Source organism: Vicia villosa, linkage group LG7 (assembly GCF_029867415.1).
Source record: "Vicia villosa cultivar HV-30 ecotype Madison, WI linkage group LG7, Vvil1.0, whole genome shotgun sequence".
NCBI classification, from domain to species: domain Eukaryota; kingdom Viridiplantae; phylum Streptophyta; class Magnoliopsida; order Fabales; family Fabaceae; genus Vicia; species Vicia villosa.
Genome location: NC_081186.1, coordinates 72,544,483 through 72,553,983, shown reverse-complemented (window position 1 = coordinate 72,553,983; position 9,501 = coordinate 72,544,483).

Here is a 9,501-nt window from a genome sequence, read left to right as displayed (position 1 = left end):
AGTCTTCACAAGTTGTATGAGAATTTGCCAATGTTGGATTTAAATAGCTGTATGCCCATAATTCTGCAGAAACATATTACTCATAAGTTTGGAAGTTCATACCAAATACTACATTAGAAGTTAAATTTTACTAGTTTGGTTCTGAAAACACCAAAATCAATTCAAAAAATAGCCAACAATTTAGTTTGCAAAGAATACAGTTTGGTTCGCAAAGAAAATAGTTTGGTTCATAAAGGTAACAACCCGATTCTATAAAGATGGAACCGGTTTGGTTAAAAAAACTGTTGAATTTAAGTGAGTGGTTATCAACTAAAAATGGAGGATGGTCTCAAAGTCTCTTGAGTCCTGAACGTTTAATTCAATGACACTTTTGGCACTCTCCCTGAACTCTCCAACAAAAACACATAACCCTGTGCACCCAACAATAAAGCCAGTATGGTTTGGTTTTACTTCCAGAACCGAACCGTGAACAGTTCCAAAAGTTATCCAACTATATAATGTTGATTCCATGGATTAAATATGTTATTGGAGCCTATTGAAAACCAAACCAAATTTGAAAATTTTATCTACAGTAGAACCATAATTTTGCTTTTGCAATTGGAAGATCTCGCATTTGATCCATTAGATCAAATTCGATACTCGACAGAAATCAATCAAATTCTAAAGAATTGGAAGATTTTCATTACTCACTTCTTTCTTTTTCTCTTTTTTCATAGATTGGTTTTTTAGAATATTGCATAGTTTGAAAGTGTTAGGAGCAGTGTATTCAAGATGAAATGTCGGATCGTAAGATCTTACGTGCTAAAAATGTCAGAGTGTTACGATCACACGAGCACCGTTTTCGTCGCCGGCGTGGTCATGATCGAGCTTTTTGAAGCAAGATCATAAAAAAAAACGTGTTGGGTCGGATTTTTGGGTCAGCATTATGATTTTCATATTTTTGTGTACGTGTGCGTGTATATAGTATGAAACTGCACTTTTCCCTTCAAGAGGATCTTACACGCCGAGCTAACGATCTGAGTTTTACGATCTTTCACAAACCGACCTATCCTACTTGAGATCTGGTGCTTGACTATATGGGTTAGGAGTCCCATATTGAGTATAGGAGTCCCTTATTAGGTGAGACATTTCAACTTGCATATGCAACACAGCAACACCAATGTATATTTCCCAATGAAAAGAATCTACTTTCAGAACATCAATGAATTTGCGTCATAACAATCAATAGCGAAAGAAAATTGTATATTCAATTTACCTGCTATAGCATTTGTTTGTCTTTAAGTATATGCAGCTGCTTGTAGTTCACTGTATGTATCGCTTTCCTCCGGATAACTCTTGCTTTATTGTCTATAATTTCTAGAACCTGGAGAATAAGAAGAATTCAACTGTAAATAACAATAACTACTTGCTGTAAAATGCAAATGTGAAGACTCAAGTACGCCTTTGATTTACCTCTGGTCTTGAATTAAGGACTCCACTCGACATTCCAAAATCTACGCGCCATATGCTACAATTGTATGGAATAGGAAACAAAAGATTACGTTGAATTGTAGAAATTTAGATAGTCTAGCAATATACAAATAGCTTAAATAGTCTTTTGGTCCATGTAAGTTGATGTGTTTTTGATTTTCGTCTCAGTATCTTATTTTTCTTGAAAATGATCCGTGAAAGTTAAAATCCTTTTGGTTTTAGTCCCTAAAATTAAAATCCGCAGGAGATTCAAAGGAAAATTCGCAAGAAATCTGCAGATTTTCCTGCGGATTTTAACTTTAGGTACTAAAACCAAAATGATTCTAACATTCAGGGATCATTTCCAAGAAAAATAAGATACAAGGACGAAAAACCAAAAACACGTCAACTTATAGGGATCAAAAGACTATTTAAGCATGTAGAAATTATAATTTGAAGATTATGACAAACTTTAGAGGTTATTAATTTATTCCAAGCATGCTTAAAGAATTGTCTTTCCTTACCAATTTACACCAATAGTTTGAGAAGTATGTCCCACTACCATCGCCTTAACATCGACTGTTTGCAGTGTTTTCTTCGAGAATGGAACATACGTGAATATTATTATTATTGGGTTTCAAGATGGTCATACTGAGAAAGATTGATTGAAAAGCTACATAAAGATGGATTCACAAAGCTAGTCTTCAAGGGAAGGACTAAATGCCAGTGTCAGTATCGTGTCTGGTGTAGCTAACGGTGCTTTATAGGTATTAATGACAGTAAACTAATACATTTTCCTCACTACATTTACCTCATTTACCTGGTGTAAGAGATCAACAATACTTCATTTCGACTCTAACACCGATAACTATCGTGCAACATCTACAAGCTTCCTTAAAAAAAGTTTACTCATCCATTCTCCATTTGATCCACATTCTCATTAAAACGTCTACTATAGCAATTATGCACAATATCAAGGCATGTCTTCCGCCACAACCGTGACAACATCAAAAGTACTCAATCACAATTCTCCGTAATATCAAGAACCACAAGAACTATTGCGGCATCACAAGTATTTGATAATCTCCACTCTTTGTTGCATTCATCAGTACATTAGATGATGTTGTTCATCCTTTGTTGCTATCATCAATACATTAACTTATGATATGCGATGTTGTTTTCCCTCATTGGTACATTAGCCGATGCAGGCCTCTCATTTGTGTCCCTTTATCAGTGCATTAGCTGATATTTGGTTGTCTCCTGTTTCCTTTCATCATTACACTAGCTGATGATTGTTCATGGTTGTTTTCTCTTTATCAATACATTAACTGTTATTTGATTTCTCTTTGTCAGTACATTAGATGATGTCAGTCTTCTTATGTGCTCCTTATCAGAACATTAGCTGATATAGGATTTCTCTTCATCAGTACATTAGCTGATGACATTTTCCTCTTATTTTCCTTGTCAGTACATTAACTGATGAAGGTCAATTTGTTTCACATCTTCATTACATTAGTTGATGACAATTTCCTCTTATTTTCCTTGTCCGTATATTAACTGATGAAGGTCAATTTGTTTCACATCTTCAGTACATTAGTTGATAACAATTTCCTCTTGTTTTCTTTGTCATTCTGTTAATTGATGCATGTGACTCTGGCACGGTTGCTTAACCTAATAGTTGTTTAACCTGCAGAGATTTAACAATAAGCACCCGTTGTTAGTTGGTCCAGATGTCACTGGTACTAGACTTGGTGGGGAAGATTACGGTCCAATCTCCCACAACTACAATTGGGAAAAAAAGGGATTGCACCGCTTAGTTACCAGAACCACGTGCAAAGAGGATCATAGTTGCTAACTAGTTTCCTTACTATGAGTATGTACGAATAACGGGCTTAATGTGATTGCGCTAGAATGAAAAAGGAAGAAAAAATGATGAGTAAATTAGGCTTAGGCATAATGACATGATTCATATTGGTTTGTATAGGGAGGGAAGCTTATGATTGCACAATAGCATAATTCTGTTGTTACGATATCCTTTGTGTGAGACCTTAACCGAAGATTAGTTTGTAGTCTAGAATGAGTATCTGTATGATGTTGTTTTTTTCTTATGAGTAGAGGTTTTCTTGAGGACAAGCAAAAGTTTAAGTATGGGGGTGTTGGTAACACGTAAATGTATCGTATTTTTGACCCAATTCACATGCTATGTAGTATCTTTTACTTGTTTTCCTTGGTATTATGTCGTATTATGTTTGTGTTTTTGGTATTTGTCGAATAAGAACATCTGTGCGAAAAAATTGAGAAAAGAAGCAGAAGAGAAGAAGAAAGTGCATAAAATGGCATGTCTGGTGCACGGCGTTCGCCAATACCCTATAGGCGTACGCCATGTACCTAGTCCACATTATTTTATAAATGACCAAATGGCGTTCACCGTTGGCCTAATGGCGGTCGCCATTATCATGCAGTAGCAGAAAACGTTGAAGCCAATTTCACATTATCACCACTGTCTCCAACTTCCCGTTATCCCCCATTTTCTCTAACTTCCCATCATCTCCACTACTTCTCACATGAATTGTAAAGTAACTTCCACTAGTTTTCACTATATAAAGGACCTTGCATTTATTTTCAAGGCATCCAAGTTTGTGCACGGAAGCGTTGTTCGTAGTTTTAGGCATAAATTATATTTGTAAAAGTGGTAGTTTCTCAAATCACCATTAGTATTAGGCCTATAAACTGTGTACTTTTGGATCATCAAGTCTTGCCGAAATAAATAGATGCATTTTCAATTCATCTTTATTTCAAGCATTGCACTTTATTTCTAGGTTTTAGAAGTTTCCTTTATTGTTTTATTTTTATTATCATTTCATCATTGTTAATTCAATTACCATGATGTTTTTAATTGCAAATACCATGATAAGTTTGTTTAAATTTAATTTCATGTCTAGCTAAATAGTTTAGAGTCCGGTATGTGAGGACTGTCATTTTCGACGAGACTCGATAATAATGTTGGCTTAATATTTATTTGAAAATTTTTTTTTGGTCTTTGTTTTTAAACTTAATTTAAATAGCTTCGTCACGAGAGTGAGAGGTTGTTTAACATGATTTTATCACGAGAGTGAGAAATTAACTAAGGTTCGAACTGGCATTTCGAGAGCGTGGGGATCGAACCGGATAGTAATAATGAGGCATAGATCCTAAGGAGGGCGAGAGCGCCTTAGGTATCGATTAGGACTTGTTCAATTTTCAAAACACGTTCTTTAATTGAAATGGGCGAGCGAGAGCAAAATCTCATGGTTAAGGATCATAGTTTTATTCAATAGCGCGAGAGTGCGAGGTTTAGTCTATAAATTGATATTTTATACTAAATATATTTTTAACATCAGTATAAGCCAACTAGTTAGAAAGCCCCGAGGTACGCGGAATACACATTTCGGCCTCTCTTTTTATATATTTTCTTAATCATATTTTAGTATTTATTCTAGTCTTAGTTTCCCCTTAATCAATTATTCATTATCCTTAGCTTTACAAAGCGGCGATAGATTACAGTAGGTCGACATTGGTCTCTATGGTTCGACAATCTTTTATATTACTTCGATATTTTTGTGCACTTGCAGAACCATCACTACCTGCATATTACTCACTGGTGACAAATCAACATTCACTTGAATCACTTGTTTGTTGAAAGTTTATCCTTTAGAAGCTCATGAATTGTTTTTTAACAAACTAATTCAATGTTATTACTCATAAAAAACATCTCACATGATTACAATAATATTTTTAATCGGACCCTATAACTTGAACCTCTTCACATCTTTTGTGTAACCAATAAAGACACACTTCTTTGACTTTGGATCAGGTTAGATCGATCTTCACTGTATAAATGCATATAAGTTGAACACCCGAAATTCCTTACCTCATCTACAACATTCCTCTCCAATGAAGCATGTGTTGTCTTATTGATTAGATAAGACGTCATGTTAACTGCCTTAGCCCATAAACCTTTTGATAGTCCATCATTTAACAAGATACATCTTTCTATTTTCAGTTAAAGACCTATTCATTCTCCATGCCACACATTTTTTGTTGTGGTGTCTCACGAATTAAGAAGTATCTTTGAATACCGTGTTCTTCAGAGAACCTCTTAAAATTTGAATCATTGTACTCAATCATATTATCTAAACACGAATATTTGACTTTTACGCCTATTTGATTCTCTACCTCTTCCTTCCAAAACTTGAATTTGGTGAAAACTTCATATTTTCGCTTCAAGAAATACATAGAAATATCCATATCTCCATCAAAATTGTAAGATAAACCATTTTTCGGTATAGTACTTAAGGAAACCAAATTATTCCTCAATTCTAAAATATATCTAACATCATTTGTGGTTGTACTCCACCATCATTTATGGCAATTTATTGGTCTCATTTCAGTGATAGTATATTCTTTATCATCACCTAGATAAACAAATCCAAAATTACCTGACCTGAAAGTAGTGAATCATTCTCAATATTTTATCAGGTGGCAAGAATAACAAGAGTCAAGATTCCACACATATGTGCACTTATTGGATAAAAAACGCATCATATATGCTTCAATGCCAAAATAATTGGTTTGAACCATATTTGCAGAACCAGATGAGTCAAGTTTTTTGTTTGGACAGTCACTCTTCCCATGTCTAATTTGTTTGCAACTATAACACTCAATTGTTTTGTAAGTCTTGAATTTAGACCTTTTTTTCAAAACCTTTTTCACCCTTGTTACTCCCACAATCTTAACCACCTTCTCGTACATACAAACCATCGCCTAGAGTTCCTCCTATTGATCAAGTGACTCCAAATACTATGGGTGTGTAAACTATGTTATTTAGAAATCGAGATTTTTTAAGATAATCTTTCTTAAAAATGGTTTATTTTAGTCCAGCAGAGATAAAACAACTGAGAAGAGGAAGAAGAAGGAACTAGAGAGGAAAGAAAAATAAATGATAGAAAGTAAAGTGATAGAGTAAGAGAGAGTGCACAGGAGATTTATATAGGTCCGACCTACCATTTGGTCTACTATTGTCCCCAAGAGTTACCTCTTGAGAGTTCCACTAATAATAAATCTTGAAATTTTAAGGATATGCCCAAAGACATTTTTAAAACAATGGGAGATTTTACACAGACTGATCTATAGACTGATCTCCAGATCAAACAGAACTTTCAATAGGATAAACTCACAAACCAAAATGATATTTTAACCGGATAATTTTAAGAGCTAAACTGAGATTTTCACATGATAATCTTAAAAACCAAACAATTTTTTTACCGGCTAAACTCAATAAGAAAATAGAGTTTTTTAGAGGTTGAGCTCAAGAACCAAGCAAGAATATTATTCAAGAGAATTACACTCTTGGATAAGAGCTAAACCTAATACTCCACAAATAAACACAATTCTCACAAAGGATGCTTTCACTTTTAAGGCACTAACTTTAATGAAAAATTGAAAGAAGAAAATGATTAGTGAAAAGAGTGAGAGAAATGATTCTTTTTAGAAAGTTGGTGTGTATTGGAAGTAGAAAAAACCTCCTTTATATATAAAATAATATGACTAAAAAAGAAAATGATCAATGTATCAAATTAAATGATTTAACGCACTCTAAAAGGTGACAATCCTAATCAGGAAAAGAAAAAAAATTTAAAACAGCTACAGGGTTTAATTGATTTTAATTTTTTTAATCTTTTACGAAGTCTTTTGTCTTACTCTAATTGATTTGACCGTATTCTTAATCGATTAGGTAGTGCAAAAACTTTTCTAATATATTGAAAATACTTCTTAATCAATTCCATACAAATCTTGATAGGTTTTTAAGAGTTTTATGAAAATAGATAGGTTTTAAAAAGATCTTTTGTGTGTGTGATTGCCTTAGTACTATGAGAATTACTCAAATACCATTTACATTAAACCGATCACTCAGAAACACACTAAGCGCAAGATCAGACGAATTTTCACACTCCCTTTCTTTCACAACATTGAAACTTCAAGTTCTCATTTTTTATTCATCATTGATTTAATATTTTATCTAGAATTTGACTCTTCTAACTAATGAGACTTAAGATAACTTCTTGATTGAATACCATCATGAGAGTATATTGGAGAATTGTCACTAAAAACTTCAGCGAATGTTTGACATAGAGTATTGTCATCATAAAAAAAAAAAAATCATTTAACAGTTGCAAACATGTGTACCTACACAACACATCGATCCACACATTTATCTATATTTTGTCTCTTTTAAGAATTAGACAGATGTGTAGCATTAATCACATCAAGTTTAATAGTGTTTTTCCCGTAGATAAGAGTAGCACCAAGTGATCATAAGAACTTGATACCGAAAACATGAAAAAAAAAATTTCTTCGTCATCAATTTTCATCCCAAGTCTCACCATATAAGTGATTATGTTATTGAAAACATTGACATGTTATAAATTGAATCTTCCCTCTTTTTTTTTTTTTTAGATTATATAGTCGATGTTTTGTGAACAATTTATTTTGAGTTTGAAATTAGAGTTACTGTCAATCAATACGAAGTTCTTTAATTTTTCTTTGCGGAGTTTCTGTTTGAAATTAGCTTTATCTGATATGCAGCATTGATTTGATGTTTTTCTGTCTTGCAATGTCCAGCTGAGTCCTGCTGTTTTATCGTGGTGTGTTATAAATCTTCTTGGCAGGGTGTTGTGCTGGGTTGGGGCACGTATGTATGTATATCTGTTTGGTCTATGCTGTTTGGATTTTAATGATGTTGAGCATATAATTGGTCTTGTCTTGGTGTATTAGGTGTATGATTAGAATTGACTGTGCTGTTTTTGCATTATGGATTATGCCAGTTTCAATAAATTATTATTTGCTGATTAGAAAAAACAAAATTCATTTAAAGTTTATTATTGTGAATGATTTAACACGCGAACAACTATGAAGTCCGAAACACGACACAGGTACGGACACGAGAACACGGATTATGCCAGTTTCAATAAATTATTATTTTACTGATTAGAAAAAACAAAATTCATTTAAAGTTTATTATTGTGAATGGTTTAACACGCGAACAACTATGAAGTCCGAAACACGACACAGATACAGACACGAGAACACCGTTAATATAAAAAATATAGGATATAGACACGGTTATATATGTTTTATAATAATAAAATAATATAATTTATGAGCATAATTTTTAAAGAGTCTAAAATGAGAACAAAAACTTATGTATATTTAAACTTAGTATTTTCGATCAACTAAAAAAGACTTAGATTGAATACTTTCAATAAAGAAAGAAAAAGAATGAGTATCGGAGGAGGAATAGTGGATTACCGACAGTGACGACTGTGAAATATGGCATGCGGTGAAGTGGCATGGGGCAAAGATGAAAACAAATAAAGAAGGTGAAAATAAGCAGAGAAGATGAAAACAAAGGAATACGAATTTTTTTTATAGTAAGGAAATGGAAAATGAAAGGTAAAAAACATTTTTATTTTTGTAAATTATGAGAATATGAGAGATTGATGTGTCTATTATTTGAAATAGTATGTCGTATCCGTGTCCATTACATTTTTTTAGACACTTCAAAAACGTGTCGGATACAAATTGTACGCATGTTATTCACGTGTCGTTGTCCGATATGTGTCTAATGTAGAGTACATCTTCTAATTGGCGTGTCGGAGAAGAATCATCAATATAAGAGTACTCCTTTTGTATTGCTAAATTCTACGCCGCCTAGTATTTTCTGCATAAGCCAAAATTTGAATCAACTCCTAAGATCAATCATTGCAACTAATAAATATTTGTATTCAACCACTAATAATTATTTCCCAAAAAATAACACTACTAGTAATTAGTTTTAATTTAATAAAATAATGTTTACGACGTCACCCACTAAGGGTTCTGCATCCACCATCACATTCTATATTCTAAAATATATGTAAGTCAAAATTATTATAAATGGCTAAATAATGAGGCAATGTATCCAGTCGAACTAAAATTTAGTGGAACTATTTGTTTATGATTAAAGTCAACTTA